The 17,699-nt window shown below is 40.7% G+C and overlaps 3 non-coding genes and 1 pseudogene across 3 annotated transcripts; all 4 read right to left on the bottom strand.

The window, feature by feature from the left end:
- Positions 1 to 132: 132 nt before the first annotated feature.
- Positions 133 to 312, bottom strand: LOC122319828. The gene has a single exon (XR_006245351.1). It is a non-coding gene; the product is annotated as a 5.8S ribosomal RNA (ribosomal RNA).
- A 600-nt stretch (positions 313 to 912) lies between these two features.
- Positions 913 to 2,908, bottom strand: LOC122319834. Its single transcript, XR_006245357.1, has one exon. It is a non-coding gene; the product is annotated as a small subunit ribosomal RNA (ribosomal RNA).
- A 4,634-nt stretch (positions 2,909 to 7,542) lies between these two features.
- On the bottom strand, positions 7,543 to 16,888 carry LOC122319842 (annotated as a pseudogene).
- A 438-nt stretch (positions 16,889 to 17,326) lies between these two features.
- On the bottom strand, positions 17,327 to 17,506 carry LOC122319846. The gene has a single exon (XR_006245364.1). It is a non-coding gene; the product is annotated as a 5.8S ribosomal RNA (ribosomal RNA).
- Between the last annotated feature and the right edge of the window lie 193 nt (positions 17,507 to 17,699).

Below are 17,699 nucleotides of genomic sequence, written 5' to 3'. Positions count from 1 at the left end.
TTTTCCATAGATATTTTAATATTATGAATAAAAATAATAATTATATTTAATTAAAATTTTTATCCAATAATATACCATATGCTTAGAAATTTGATTACCAAATTTCTAAACAACCTAATTAGCATAGTCTTACAACCCTCAACCATATGTAGTCCAAGCAGCACTAAAAAATTAATTAAAGTACCATAACAGCATGGACTGCGATATGCGTTCAAAATGTCGATGTTCATGTGTCCTGCAGTTCACACGATGACGCACAGTTTGCTGCGTTCTTCATCGACCCATGAGCCGAGTGATCCACCGCTTAGAGTTTTTATATTTATTATTTCAATTTGTCAAATATGAATTTATTGAAAGAAATTAAAAATACACCATTTTACTGGCATATATCAATTCCTTCAATAAATCTTTTTTTTATACCTAAAACGAAATGCTGCGAAATGTCTTAGTTTTATATAAACAATATTATACCATTTATTACTTGGATAATTTACAATTTCATATAATTTTAATGTGATATAATATTGCGTTTTTTATATAAAACATTAACCTGAAGTAAACCAGGTACAACATTCAACATTTTAGGTTGTTGCATTAGCCAATGTATGCCCATAACTATGATGAACAATACATATTCGCAACGCGTGTATATTATGGTCCATATACACGCAAGTTTCATATTATAATATATAAACATAAATTTGTGAATATATTATAATACAATTTAATTTGCTTGATTATTATTCTTGTTTGCTTGATTTTATTTATAAAAAAATTTAATCCAAATTTTCATTGAACTTCTTTTTTTTATAAATATATAATTGTTTGGCAATTTTATCTTGTTATATTATAAAAATATATTTTATAATTAAAACAAGTTATTGTTGTTTACGGTAAAGATATTATATACAATAATGATCCTTCCGCAGGTTCACCTACGGAAACCTTGTTACGACTTTTACTTCCTCTAAATAATCAAGTTCGGTCAACTTTTGCGAAACAACCGTAACACGCAAGGCGTCACAGTGATCACGTCCGGAGACCTCACTAAATAATTCAATCGGTAGTAGCGACGGGCGGTGTGTACAAAGGGCAGGGACGTAATCAATGCGAGTTAATGACTCACACTTACTGGGAATTCCAAGTTCATGTGAACAGTTTCAGTTCACAATCCCAAGCATGAAAGTGGTTCAGCGGTTTACCCGGACCTCTCGGTCTAGGAAATACACGTTGATACTTTCATTGTAGCGCGGTGCAGCCCAGGACATCTAAGGGCATCACAGACCTGTTATTGCTCAATCTCATTATTGCTAGACGCAATTTGTCCATTTAAGAAGCTAGTGTCCTTATAATGGGACAAACCAACAGGTACGGCTCCACTTACATAAACACATTCAAACACAATAAACATTTTACTGCCCACCATGAATGAAGGCTATATAAGCTTCAACACCATAATCCTGAAGATATCTATTTAATATATTTGAGTCTCGTTCGTTATCGGAATTAACCAGACAAATCACTCCACGAACTAAGAACGGCCATGCACCACCACCCATAGATTCGAGAAAGAGCTATCAATCTGTCTTACACACTTATGTTCGGACCTGGTAAGTTTTCCCGTGTTGAGTCAAATTAAGCCGCAGGCTCCACTCCTGGTGGTGCCCTTCCGTCAATTCCTTTAAGTTTCAGCTTTGCAACCATACTTCCCCCGGAGCCCAAAAGCTTTGGTTTCCCGGGAAGCGACTGAGAGAGCCATAAAAGTAGCTACACCCAATTGCTAGCTGGCATCGTTTATGGTTAGAACTAGGGCGGTATCTGATCGCCTTCGAACCTCTAACTTTCGTTCTTGATTAATGAAAACATCTTTGGCAAATGCTTTCGCTTAAGTTAGTCTTACGACGGTCCAAGAATTTCACCTCTCGCGTCGTAATACTAATGCCCCCAAACTGCTTCTATTAATCATTACCTCTTGATCTGAAAACCAATGAAAGCAGAACAGAGGTCTTATTTCATTATCCCATGCACAGAATATTCAGGCATTTGAAGCCTGCTTTAAGCACTCTAATTTGTTCAAAGTAATTGTACCGGCCCACAATAACACTCGTTTAAGAGCACTAATGCAGGTTTTTAAATAGGAGGAACATATGAAAAAATACAAGTACTTAATCACATATAAGAACTCCACCGGTAATACGCTTACATACATAAAGGTATAGTACTAACCACAAATGTAAGTTGTACTACCCGTATGAAGCACAAGTTCAACTACGAACGTTTTAACCGCAACAACTTTAATATACGCTATTGGAGCTGGAATTACCGCGGCTGCTGGCACCAGACTTGCCCTCCAATTGGTCCTTGTTAAAGGATTTAAAGTGTACTCATTCCAATTACAGGGCCTCGGATATGAGTCCTGTATTGTTATTTTTCGTCACTACCTCCCCGAGCTGGGAGTGGGTAATTTACGCGCCTGCTGCCTTCCTTAGATGTGGTAGCCGTTTCTCAGGCTCCCTCTCCGGAATCGAACCCTGATTCCCCGTTACCCGTTGCAACCATGGTAGTCCTAGATACTACCATCAAAAGTTGATAGGGCAGACATTTGAAAGATCTGTCGTCGGTACATGACCATACGATCTGCATGTTATCTAGAGTTCAACCAATATAACGATCTTGCGATCGCTTGGTTTTAGCCTAATAAAAGCACATGTCCCATAAAGGTTCATGTTTTAATTGCATGTATTAGCTCTAGAATTACCACAGTTATCCAAGTAACTGTTAACGATCTAAGGAACCATAACTGATATAATGAGCCTTTTGCGGTTTCACTTTTAATTCGTGTGTACTTAGACATGCATGGCTTAATCTTTGAGACAAGCATATAACTACTGGCAGGATCAACCAGAATAATGTTTTTCTTTACATATTTCATTCATATTTTCGAATAGAAATAATGCAATATAAATATTATAGATCTATTATTTTAATATTCTATTTTTTGAATTTGATTACGGCCAAAACTTGTATAGCATTCGTAATCCTTCTTTTATGTTTTGTTTTATACTTGTTTCGCCACTAATATAACAAGTTTTAGATGTTATAAGAATTATTCATTACATCATATATATAAATATACGTATGTATGTATAATTTTATAACATAATTTTTATTTAATATATATTTGCTACTATAATTTTATTATATGTACAATATTTTATTCTAAAATATCATTTTATTTCAACATACATAATTATTTATGTATCCACACATTTGCAATTTTTGTTTAATCAATATAAATATTGAATTAAATCATTTGTATTTTGATGTTAAATTTAAAATTTAACATTTTTCCATATAACTCTCGAATGATATATAATATAAAACCGAGCGCATATGAAAAATAAGTATTTATTTAATAATAATATTATTAAAAAATATTATTATTTTATTTGAACTCACTATACCGGCAAACGATATAGTGCGTCCGATTTTAAGGCAGGTACTAATTTAATATACATTATATTAGCCTGCCACCAAAAATTAACGATAATAATTGGAAACCAATTGTTATTATATATATACATATATAACCTTGGCGCACGTTTCAACGTTATTATCTTGAGTTTTAATAATATTAGTCCGCTCAGCCAAGTCTCGTATTCAAAAAGAATAAAGAAACAAATTTATACGGATAATATTATAATATATATTGTCAACATTGACTAAATCATATTATATACATAGATTTATATCAATTCTAGATGGACATCCACTGACCATCCTATAGTAGTTTTTTGCATCGATGTCTTGAAATCGGGCATTTTCAATTGGGCTTGCCACCCACCCTACAGTTATTCTCCTATAATAACTTAAGAGAATATTGAATTCAGTACTTTTTATATACATATGAATTACTTCTTCATATAATTTATATTTATGCTGATTTTCATATGTATATGGTAAATTTATTTATATTATTGACAAAATCATATGCATATCATATGTTTTGAACAATACTTGGGTCGGCAACCACTGCCTACCTATAATAGTTTTTGAACACCCTATCTAGATATCGGGTGTTTTCTGTACTAGATGAGCCCACACTGTGGCTTTCTCTTAATTTACTTAAGAGTTTATAGGTATATTTCATACTTTTTTATATACATATGATATATTTCTTAATATAATTGATATTTATGTTGATTTTCATATGTATATGGTTAATTTATTAATATTATTGACAAAATCATATGCATATCATATGTTTTGAACAATACTTGGGTCGGCAACCACTGCCTACCTATAATAGTTTTTGAACACCCTATCTAGATATCGGGTGTTTTCTGTACTAGATGAGCCCACACTGTGGCTTTCTCTTAATTTACTTAAGAGTTTATAGGTATATTTCATACTTTTTTATATACATATGATATATTTCTTAATATAATTGATATTTATGTTGATTTTCATATGTATATGGTTAATTTATTAATATTATTGACAAAATCATATGCATATCATATGTTTTGAACAATACTTGGGTCGGCAACCACTGCCTACCTATAATAGTTTTTGAACACCCTATCTAGATATCGGGTGTTTTCAGTACTAGATGAGCCCACACTGTGGCTTTTTCTCAATTTACTTAAGAGTTTATAGGTATATTTCATACTTTTTTATATACATATGTTATATTTCTTAATATAATTGATATTTATGCTGATTTTCATATGTATATGGTTAATTTATTAATATTATTGACAAAATCATATGCATATCATATGTTTTGAACAATACTTGGGTCGGCAACCACTGCCTACCTATAATAGTTTTTGAACACCCTATCTAGATATCGGGTGTTTTCAGTACTAGATGAGCCCACACTGTGGCTTTCTCTTAATTTACTTAAGAGTTTATAGGTATATTTCATACTTTTTTATATACATATGATATATTTCTTAATATAATTGATATTTATGCTGATTTTCATATGTATATGATTAATTTATTAATATTATTGACAAAATCATATGCATATCATATGTTTTAAACAATACTTGAGTCGGCAACCACTTATAGGTAGGTTTATAGGTATATTTCATACTTTTTTATATACATATGATATATATTTCTTCATATAATTGATATTCATACTGATTTTCATATGTATATGGTAAATTTATTTATATTATTGATATCATATATATATATATATATATATCGGATATCATAATTTCATATATTTTGAAGAATACTTTGATCGGCAAAACTGCCTTGCCTACCTATAATGATTTTTAATGGAAAAAAAGTGTTTAGTGTGAGCACCAGCCGCGTTGGTTTAATTTAATTTTATCCCAGTAGCAATTCTTCGGGACAGTAGGAATTTGATTAATTTATTGATGAACATTACTAATTGATTAACAAGGCATTGAACTACACTTTAAAAGTTACAGTTACTCCCGCCATTCAATTGTGTATTTTAAAAAATCTTTTGTTAGTCAGGGTGACTTATATCGTAATAATAAATTAATTACCTATTTTAATAATATTATATCATAGTATAATATTATATGAACGATTCCGCAAATAATATGTATTATTTATAGATATATTAAATATAGGTTTTTTTTTTTATTCATTACCGGTCACCAATCATCTATATGGCTATACATTCATTAACTATTATTATTAATGTGACGAGACTCTTGGTTACCGTAAAGAGGTTTATATATAGTTATCTCAAACATTACTTTGTTTCTTTTACTTTGACATGATCTTATATGCGTCACTAATAATATGACGGGACATTTGGCTACCGTAAAAGTGGATTCATAGTTAATCTCAAACATTACTTTGTTTCTTTTACTTTGACATGATCTTATATGCGTCACTAATAATATGACGGAATATTTGGCTACGGTAAAAGTGGATTCATAGTTAATCTCAAACATTACTTTGTTTCTTTTACTTTGACATGATCTTATATGCGTCACTAATAATATGACGGGACATTTGGCTACCGTAAAAGTGGATTCATAGTTAATCTCAAACATTACTTTGTTTCTTTTACTTTGACATGATCTTATATGCGTCACTAATAATATGACGGAACATTTGGCTACCGTAAAAGTGGATTCATAGTTAATCTCAAACATTACTTTGTTTCTTTTACTTTGACATGATCTTATATGCGTCACTAATAATATGACGGAACATTTGGCTACGGTAAAAGTGGATTCATAGTTAATCTCAAACATTACTTTGTTTCTTTTACTTTGACATGATCTTATATGCGTCACTAATAATATGACGGGACATTTGGCTACCGTAAAAGTGGATTCATAGTTAATCTCAAACATTACTTTGTTTCTTTTACTTTGACATGATCTTATATGCGTCACTAATAATATGACGGAATATTTGGCTACGGTAAAAGTGGATTCATAGTTAATCTCAAACATTACTTTGTTTCTTTTACTTTGACATGATCTTATATGCGTCACTAATAATATGACGGGACATTTGGCTACCGTAAAAGTGGATTCATAGTTAATCTCAAACATTACTTTGTTTCTTTTACTTTGACATGATCTTATATGCGTCACTAATAATATGACGGGACATTTGGCTACCGTAAAAGTGGATTCATAGTTAATCTCAAACATTACTTTGTTTCTTTTACTTTGACATGATCTTATATGCGTCACTAATAATATGACGGAACATTTGGCTACCGTAAAAGTGGATTCATAGTTAATCTCAAACATTACTTTGTTTCTTTTACTTTGACATGATCTTATATGCGTCACTAATAATATGACGGAACATTTGGCTACCGTAAAAGTGGATTCATAGTTAATCTCAAACATTACTTTGTTTCTTTTACTTTGACATGATCTTATATGCGTCACTAATAATATGACGGAACATTTGGCTACCGTAAAAGTGGATTCATAGTTAATCTCAAACATTACTTTGTTTCTTTTACTTTGACATGATCTTATATGCGTCACTAATATGACGGAACATTTGGCTACCGTAAAAGTGGATTCATAGTTAATCTCAAACATTACTTTGTTTCTTTTACTTTGACATGATCTTATATGCGTCACTAATAATATGACGGAATATTTGGCTACGGTAAAAGTGGATTCATAGTTAATCTCAAACATTACTTTGTTTCTTTTACTTTGACATGATCTTATATGCGTCACTAATAATATGACGGGACATTTGGCTACCGTAAAAGTGGATTCATAGTTAATCTCAAACATTACTTTGTTTCTTTTACTTTGACATGATCTTATATGCGTCACTAATAATATGACGGAATATTTGGCTACCGTAAAAGTGGATTCATAGTTAATCTCAAACATTACTTTGTTTCTTTTACTTTGACATGATCTTATATGCGTCACTAATAATATGACGAGTACTTTTTGGCTACCTTTTTCTTTGGATTCCCCAAAAATCCAAAATTATAATTATCAAAATAAATTTAATAATTATAATATTCTTTCCATTTCGTTATTTTATTAAATATCGAATCATCAAGCAAAGGATAAGCTTCAGTGGATCGCAGTATGGCAGCTGCTCAACCACTTACAACACCTTGCCTGTTACAAAAGTCGTTTACAATTGATTCTAGGCTTTGTCATTGTATTAAATAATGTTTTTATATGTAACTAGCGCGGCATCAGGTGATCGAAGATCCTCCCAATTTACTATGTTACAAATTACATTGGCATCACATCCATTGTCGTTTATAAAATGAATTATAAACTTTAAATGGTTTAGAAGCCATACAATGCAAATTGCCCCTTATTTATCATTGCAGTCCAGCACGGATACGACCTTAGAGGCGTTCAGGCATAATCCAACGGACGTAGCGTCATACCACTGTTCGCTCGAACAAGTATTGTGCCATTGGTCCGTACCTGCGGTTCCTCTCGTACTACGCAGGAATGCTGTCGCAACAACGTTTTGTCATTAGTAGGGTAAAACTAACCTGTCTCACGACGGTCTAAACCCAGCTCACGTTCCCTTGCATGGGTGAACAATCCAACGCTTGGTGAATTTTGCTTCACAATGATAGGAAGAGCCGACATCGAAGGATCAAAAAGCGACGTCGCTATGAACGCTTGGCCGCCACAAGCCAGTTATCCCTATGGTAACTTTTCTGACACCTCTTGTTAAAAACTCTTTAAACCAAAAGGATCGATAGGCCGAGCTTTTGCTGTCCCTGTGTGTACTGAACACCGAGATCAAGTCAGCATTTGCCCTTTTGCTCTATGTGTGGTTTCTGTCCGCACTGAGCTGGCCTTGGGACACCTCCGTTATTATTTGAGAGATGTACCGCCCCAGTCAAACTCCCTACCTGGCAATGTCCTTGAATTGGATCATACCTGAGTAATTGGAGTTATACCAAATTTTCAAATCAAAAATACATAAATGCATCGTTTTATTAAAGAATTTGTTTGCGATTATATAACAAACTCGTGATACTTTGATCAAGAAGCTTGCATCAAAACCCAATACCATAAGATATAATAAATATATCCGTATAATGGCTAGGAAATGATACACGTTCCATTTAATCAAGTAAGTAAGGAAACAATAAGAGTAGTGGTATTTCATTGGCGATATCAAACCGAAGCCTAATATCTCCCACTTATTCTACACCTCTTATGTCTCCTTACACTGCCAGATTAGAGTCAAGCTCAAAAGGGTCTTCTTTCCCCGCTAATTATTCCAAGCCCGTTCCCTTGGCTGTGGTTTCGCTAGATAGTAGATAGGGACAGGGGTGTGGATCGGATCCCTCCGAGTTTTATTTAACGTGGCGTGTTCCACATTGAAGGGAGTACAGCCACGACACTCTTATATACCCATGTATATAGTGCATGTGTCTAGATTAAGCGCCAGACCAACGCCCCAAAATAGAAGCTACAGCTATGTACGTAGCAACTATCCCGGTAGCAATTCGAGTGTGTGCTTGTCGGGCAAACACTCCCCCTTGCTGAGGAGCGAGATCTATCTAAAATCTCTTCTGATCTTAGGGTCACAGCACCCGAGTCGTATATACGCAACTCTTCGTCGAACTTGAAAGTTCTACCCGCGATATAGGTATCAACCACAGCCACCACGATACTCCCACAAGGGGGCCGACCTCAATGAGCAGCCTTGGAAGGCACTGCTCAACCCGTGGTACCGAAATGCAGGGTTCGGTGGACCCTCCCTTTTGGCTCCGACAAGCCCGGATAGAGTGCCCATGCCATATTAGTCGCCTCCTACGACAAGCAATGGTGGGCTGTGGCAGTATTCTTCTCCGCTAACCACACGGCGTGAGCAAAAAAAAAGGAACTATGAGTTCCTCCCTCTCCTGGTGAAAACTTCCTCAGCAAACTCCTTCAGCCTCCGAGTCCTGTCCTCGTCCTCCAGAATCCGTCCAAATGTCCAGGTTTCGCCAACGCGCTGCACACCAAGTCCATTGAGGTCGCGCAAATCTGCATAGTGGGGGCAAGCACAAAGGATGTGCTCCCAATCCTCGTTAGGATCGCCACATGAGCATGCGGCGGTATCGCTAAGAGCTCTGCTATGCAGAAATGCGTTCAACGACCCGTGCCCTGTAAGCAGGAATCCCATGCGCATCGAAAACCCAAAATTGGGATTTCGATGGACGAGGCTGACATTTGGGATGAAGTTGTGGGTCACCCGTCCTGGGGAGTCCACATCATCCCATCTGTCCTGCCAATCACGCAATAGACACTCGTCAATCCGCTCCATTCTCTGCTTCCAGCTTAGACCTGAAAGGTCTTCGCCGTAGAGCCAGTCGTATTCCTCCAACGGGTATCCACGCTTCAGCTTGAACTTAACGGCAATTTTCATTGCAGCCAAGTCAAGCGGGGGAGCTCCAGCAAGAACCTGCAGTGCCAGGGAAGACACTGTTCGGCATACCGGAAGGCTTCCTAGTAGGATCAGCCTTTGGCAGGCAATAAGTCGCCTCCTGGCCACTATTTGCCTCGTCGTACTGACATACCATACCGAGGCACCAAAGAGCACACAGGGTGCTAAGAGTCCGGCATATATGGTCCGCTTGGCTCGAGGACTGAGGCCCCAGTCGGCTCGAAGCACACGCGCCAATGCTCCAACAACTCCCGTGATCCGCATTCTGAGCGAGGTGATGTGCACCATGAAGCTCATGCGCTCACTGACTTTGATGCCAAGGTACCGGCAGCTGCGGACATACGGCAAGCTTGCTCCCGCAAATCTTACCAATGGCGTGCGCGCCATGTTGCCCTTCAGCAGCATAACCACCGTCTTGCTGGTGGAAACGGTTACACCAATTTCTGCTCCCCACGTTTCAACAATGGACATTAGTTGCGCTCCTTTTTCTTCAAGCGCGAGTCGGGAGTTTCCCTCGATGAGAAGAAGCAGGTCATCCGCGTACGCGCTGAGTGCGCAGTACGGCTCAAGGCGCTGTAGCAGTACATCCATCAGTAGATCCCAAATAAATGGGCCACTGATTGACCCCTGCGGGCAACCTCTAGTGACTGGTACGTCCACGGTACCAACACTGCTTCGGATCACTGCTCTTCGGCCGGAGAAGAAGCTTCGCCACAAGCTCATTTCCCGGCATCCCAACTCGGCCAATCGGCGCAGTGCAGCGCACCATTCGACGTTGTCGAAAGCTCCTTTGAAGTCCACGAAAAGTCCAAGCACGTATCGCGCCGTGCTGGCGGCGACACTGCTCTTTACGTGTCTCCAAGCTTCCTCCACACATCGTCCTCGGCGAAATCCAAACTGCCATCTGCAGCCTTCCGGAAGAACTTCTCTAACGCGATTCACCATGATTCCCTCAAGCACCTTGCCAAAAACGGGCAGCAGGCAGATTCCCCTGTACGAGGATGGCTCGCACTTGTCCTTGTCGGGTCCCTTGAGTAGCGCCACTACGCGTGGACACTTCCACTCGCTGGGAAAGTACCCCGACCGGATGCACCGGGAAAATAGCCTCGTGAGGTATTGAGGTATGGCGCGCCAGACCGCCTTGCAGATCGTGCCGTTGATGCCGTCCATGCCAGGCGAGCGTCTGCTCTTCAACCTGGCGACACAAGCGTCAACCTCGAATTCATCGAGCGCCGGTGGGACTGTCTCCGCGTAGGCAATCGGTGCATCTGACTCCGCAACTGGGAAAAAGTTACGGAGGAGCACTCGCGCACAGTCACCCCAATCGGTGACCAGCTCGCCGTTTACGCGAAGACACCCAATCTCCGAGCGTTTGTTACGACCGCGGCAAATCTTGTAGACGCGCCCCCATGGATCGTCTGCGTTCTCTCCCACGAAGTTTCTCCAGCTGTCCTCCTTCGCCTTCAGAATGAGCTTCTTGTAGCCGGCTGAGGCGATCCTCAGTTCGACCACAAGCAGCTCAGTCCTTTCGACGTCGCCCCGTCGGCGGGCGTCCTGGAGCCTGCGCCGAAGTCTTCTGACTTCGCGGCGCGCAGAGCTGAGGTCGGCGGTCCACCAACGTGCTCTCCTCCTAGGCGATCTCGGCGTCTTCCTACCCAGCGCAAGGTCGCACGCCTCGTGCACCACTTGCCGCAGGGCAGAAACTTGCTGGTCCAACGGCGATTCAGAGAAGTCTTCCGAAAGTCCGGCTGCCCGGCTCACCAATTCCTCTTCGAACAATCGCCAGCGAGCAGTGGAGAAGTTCCAGGACGGCACAGGAGCTATGCTCTCAACTGCGCGCGTGGTAGTTGGTGTGGCAACAACAGTAATCCTGTTGTGATCACTTAACTCCCACTCGCCCACTCTCCACTCATATGTGGCCCACATAGATGCTGCTTCGTTGGCGATCGTCACGTCGATATCACTGCGGGCTCTGCCGCTATCGAACGTGAACACCTCACTGTGCTGGTTAAGAGCGACGACTCCTTTCTCCAGCATCCACTCAGACAGCAGTTCACCCCGGGTGCGGTTAGCTTGCCCCTCGGTCTGCCGAGAGAGTTTGCTAAACCACATGGGGGATACTGCATTCGCATCAAGTCCCATGATGCACGGCGTTCTGCTGGCCTGCAGCAGGACCGCATCCATGTATCTGAGATACGGGTCTAGGTCGGCGTCGAATTGGCAATATACGGAGCAAAGGAAGATTGAGCCAAAACTCCCTTTAACGCTCACGCATACGCCGTGGTCGGTGGTGAGGGGCTCCACTGGCATACAGATGACATCCTGGTGATCCACTAGGATGGCTGCCTTCCCTCGCCGATCGGCGAAGATCCTCATTCCTTCAGGCAGCACATCCATCCTCCCGACGTCTGGATATGGCTCCTGCAAAAGTGCGAACAGAAATCCTGATTCCCTCAATCGGACTCCGAGCTCGACCGTCGCAGCTCGGCCTCGGCCACAGTTTGCCTGGATGATGCTAAACATTAGTGTCTAGCATTCACCCTCGCCAGCACAGCCGCATACACTGGGCAGCTTGGGGACAACATATTGTGTCCCGAGGCATACCCCTTGAAGCGGCAGTTCCGGCAGTCCACCGGGTTCGTGCAACTCCGCGCACTGTGGCCGTTCTGTCCGCACTGGCGGCACACGTTCTCCTTGTACCGGCACTGGGCGACCTTGTGGTCGAATCCGACGCACCTGTGGCAGGCGTACGTGCGCACCAAGGCTCGGCAGTTATACGCGAACCAGCCGATGTACGCCTTTGCACCATCCAGCACCTCAAGGGCCACGGCGTTGACATCGAGCGTCACATTGACTGTGGCGCCGTCAGCCGCAGACCATGGCTTCTCGAGATGTACCGCCTTTTCAAAGGAGGCCACATCCATTACTTCCGCGAAGTTGTTCCTGTAGAGGTCCTTCATAAAGTCAGCTGGCTTCGTCGCAGTGTCGACGTTGCTAACGACCACCTTGGGTCGCTGCGCCGGGCTCTGCTTGATCTCCAGGCCAACTTCTGCAAACTTCTTGTTTGCGACAACCTTGCGAATTTCGCCTGATGAGGGGGTGCGGATGATGGCACCGCCACGCGCAAGCCCTCTCACCTCATGCAGACGTACGCCAAGCGAAGGGGCGATCTCCCTGCGCACCTTTTCTGCAACCTCTTTTCCGCTCACTGTCGGGTCCTTGCTCACCACAACGGCGGACCACGTCTCGCGTGGCTTCCGCGGGGCAGGCACCGGAGCAGCTTGAGGCGCTGGCAGGCTGGGATATGCGGCTGCATACCCAGCAGGTGGCATGGGGACCACAGCCTGCGCCATGACGGACTTCGGGGGCGGCGGCGGCGGCATTCGCTGCTGGTCGCGGAGAGCCTCCAAGGCTGCATTCCGCGCCGAGAGCGCAAGCACCAGGCCCTCATACCTGTTCAGGCACCGCATCATGGCGCAGGCCTGCTTGGTCGATAAATTCGACGCAACAACCTCTTCCAAGAATCCGTCCTTGATCTTGGCCAGCTCGGCCACCGTACCATGGACGGACGCGACGACGGGAGGGGAGACGGGGACAGGGGGGCAGCTGCGGCTCCACCAGAATCCCTGGCGACAGCGGGGGCAGCAGCGGGGGCAGCGGCAGGGGCAGCAGCGGGGGCAGCAGCAGGGGAAGCAGCGGGAGCAGCAGCAGGGGAAGCAGCGGGAGCAGCAGCGGAGGCGGCAGCGGGGGAAGCAGCGGAAAGGGCAGCGACGCCAGCGGCAGCGGCAGAGGCTGAGGCCAACGCCACCTCGAGAGAGGAGAATGGGCTCTCCTCCAACACACCTACCGGCGCCGGCAGAGGCTCGTTGACGTCAAGCGCCAACAGCTTCGGCTGCGTCGGTTTCGGCACCGCGCTCGTCGTCGCCTTCCCTCTCTTTCCGCGCCGACGCCTCGCCGTACTCGCAGCACTACTGGGCCGACTGCTGGCCCGACTGCTCGCCGACAGCTCGCTCTCAGAGAGCGCGCCCTCCATTGGGAGTAGGGGAGAATAAGCTGTGCTCTACTCACCCACACACACAAGCTGCAGCGGAAAATTTCCAACACGTGCTGTTGTTTGCAAACTTTCACACGATGTTTTCGCGAGGAAAACCGCACTTTTCCGACCGGAAAATTACACGATTTTAATCGCTAGGCGAATCCGCGAATTTTAAGCTAAAAATTAGCAATTAATTCGCACGGAATCAAAAGTTATTCACAAGTTAATGGAGCACGTCGAAAACACACGTCCGTCGTTAATCCATTCATGCGCGTCACTAATTAGATGACGAGGCATTTGGCTACCTTAAGAGAGTCATAGTTACTCCCGCCGTTGACCCGCGCTTACTTGAATTTCTTCACTTTGACATTCAGAGCACTGGGCAGAAATCACATTGTGTCAACACCCGCTAGGGCCATCACAATGCTTTGTTTTAATTAGACAGTCGGATTCCCCAAGTCCGTGCCAGTTCTGAATTGATTGTTAATTGATAATCGTTATAATTAATAAGAACTAATCGGTTTGAGCCAATTAGTATTCTTAAAAATTTTAGCAAGAAAGTTCCACAATTGGCTACGTAACTAAACTATCCGGGGAACAAGTAACCACCATAAATGATAGACACTCTATTTACCCAGAACGAGCACATAAACCATGTTATTGTTTCCCAATCAAGCCCGACTATCTCAATCTTCAGAGCCAATCCTTATCCCGAAGTTACGGATCTAATTTGCCGACTTCCCTTACCTACATTATTCTATCGACTAGAGACTCTTCACCTTGGAGACCAGCTGCGGATATTGGTACGGCCTGTTGAGAAGTTTGCGTGTCCCCACCATAAATTTTCAAGGTCCGAGGAGAAAATATCGACACAACAGTATATGTCATGCTCTTCTAGCCCATCTACCATATCTCTCTGCGAAAGACTTCCATGGTAGTACGGCTATAAAACAGAAAAGAAAACTCTTCCGATATCTCTCGACGGCTTCTTTATGGTCGTTCCTGTTGCCAGGATGAGCACGAGGCCCATATTTAATAACAAACGGATACTCAACAGGTTACGGAATTGGAACCGTATTCCCTTTCGTTCAAAATTATTCAAGTATATTATTTTTGGCTTGTATATATATTTATTTAGTCATTAGTTTTTTACTTGAAAATTTTCGGCTTTCGCCTTGAACTTAGGACCGACTAACTCGTGATCAACCACTGTTCACACGAAACCCTTCTCCACTTCAGTCCTCCAAGGTCTCATTCGATTATTTGCTACTACCACCAAGATCTGTACCAATGGCAGCTCCATGCAGGCTTACGCCAAACACTTCTACGCATACCATTGTACCTTCCTACTCACTAAAGTTTCAAAATTTATATTACAAGTAATATAAATCATCTACTTTAGCGGTAATGTATAGGTATACAACTTAAGCGCCATCCATTTTAAGGGCTAGTTGCTTCGGCAGGTGAGTTGTTACACACTCCTTAGCGGATTTCGACTTCCATGATCACCGTCCTGCTGTTTTAAGCAACCAACGCCTTTCATGGTATCTGCATGAGTTGTTAATTTGGGCACCGTAACATTACGTTTGGTTCATCCCACAGCGCCAGTTCTGCTTACCAAAAAGTGGCCCACTGGGCACATTATATCATAACCTTAAACTTCATATCAAGAAAGTTAAGGTTCTTACCCATTTAAAGTTTGAGAATAGGTTAAGATCGTTTCGACCCTAAGGCCTCTAATCATTCGCTTTACCAGATAAGATTATTTTATATAATATTAAAATGCACCAGCTATCCTGAGGGAAACTTCGGAAGGAACCAGCTACTAGATGGTTCGATTGGTCTTTCGCCCCTATACTCAATTCTGACAATCGATTTGCACGTCAGAACTGTTTCGGTCTTCCATCAGGGTTTCCCCTGACTTCAACCTGATCAAGTATAGTTCACCATCTTTCGGGTCACAGCATATATGCTCAAGGTACGTTCCAGTTAGAGGCATAAATAATATAAATATCATTATACATAACTATATAGAACGCCCCGGGATTGTGTTAATTAACTATAAATAGTTAAAAAACTAATCCCATTATTAGTCAAGTTAATTACGCTATTAGGTTTATATCCCAATAACTTGCACATATGTTAGACTCCTTGGTCCGTGTTTCAAGACGGGTCCCGAAGGTATCCTGAATCTTTCGCATTGTTAATCATACAAGTGCATATAATAAACACAAAAATCATTGATAATTATGCCATTATATAATTCCGAAAAATTAACGCACTGTAATCATATAAATCTATCAGCACTTTATCAAATTAATGACATTTATTTTGTGTTAAAACGCAAGCATTTTAATTTAAATAAACTATAAGCCATATTTTATGATAAATTTTGTATGCTAATAGATTACAATGTCCTTATATGGAAAAAATGCACACTATTATCATAATATTGTTTAAATATTACAATTTTAATGATGAATTTTCCATAATGGATATTCAGGTTCATCGGGCTTAACCTCTAAGCAGTTTCACGTACTATTTAACTCTCTATTCAGAGTTCTTTTCAACTTTCCCTCACGGTACTTGTTTACTATCGGTCTCATGGTTATATTTAGTTTTAGATGGAGTTTACCACCCACTTAGTGCTGCACTATCAAGCAACACGACTCTTTGGAAACATCATCTAGTAATCATTAACGTTATACGGGCCTGGCACCCTCTATGGGTAAATGGCCTCATTTAAGAAGGACTTAAATCGTTAATTTCTCATACTAGAATATTGACGCTCCATACACTGCATCTCACATTTGCCATATAGACAAAGTGACTTAGTGCTGAACTGATTTCTTTTCGCTCGCCGCTACTAAGAAAATCCTAGTTAGTTTCTTTTCCTCCCCTAATTAATATGCTTAAATTCAGGGGGTAGTCCCATATGAGTTGAGGTTGTATATAACATTTTTTTTTTCAATATATTCTTTACATTTATATAATGGAGAAACATTTAATGAATTCGTATAAAAATTTTTTTCGTTAATTAGTTTTAATTTAGTTATGAGTTTTAAACGAATTTAACGAAGAACAATAACATTTACAAAAGATTTCAATTTTACTAAATCATTAATAAGAGACAATTCTAGATGAAAAATATTTCAAACATTTTTTATGCTAGACATTCCTCAGTATTATATGATTGAAAATGAAAATATTTTTCTTCGTTTTTCACAATCAAATTATTTATAATGTGAGATAATGTTTTCCATAGATATTTTAATATTATGAATAAAAATAATAATTATATTTAATTAAAATTTTTATCCAATAATATACCATATGCTTAGAAATTTGATTACCAAATTTCTAAACAACTTAATTAGCATAGTCTTACAACCCTCAACCATATGTAGTCCAAGCAGCACTAAAAAATTAATTAAAGTACCATAACAGCATGGACTGCGATATGCGTTCAAAATGTCGATGTTCATGTGTCCTGCAGTTCACACGATGACGCACAGTTTGCTGCGTTCTTCATCGACCCATGAGCCGAGTGATCCACCGCTTAGAGTTTTTATATTTATTATTTCAATTTGTCAAATATGAATTTATTGAAAGAAATTAAAAATACACCATTTTACTGGCATATATCAATTCCTTCAATAAATCTTTTTTTTATACCTAAAACGAAATGCTGCGAAATGTCTTAGTTTTATATAAACAATATTATACCATTTATTACTTGGATAATTTACAATTTCATATA

This window comes from Drosophila ficusphila, unplaced genomic scaffold, assembly GCF_018152265.1.
Source record: "Drosophila ficusphila isolate 14025-0441.05 unplaced genomic scaffold, ASM1815226v1 contig_228, whole genome shotgun sequence".
NCBI lineage: Eukaryota > Metazoa > Arthropoda > Insecta > Diptera > Drosophilidae > Drosophila > Drosophila ficusphila.
Note: the sequence above shows the minus strand (reverse complement) of the source record. Positions and strands in the feature narration are given on the sequence as shown.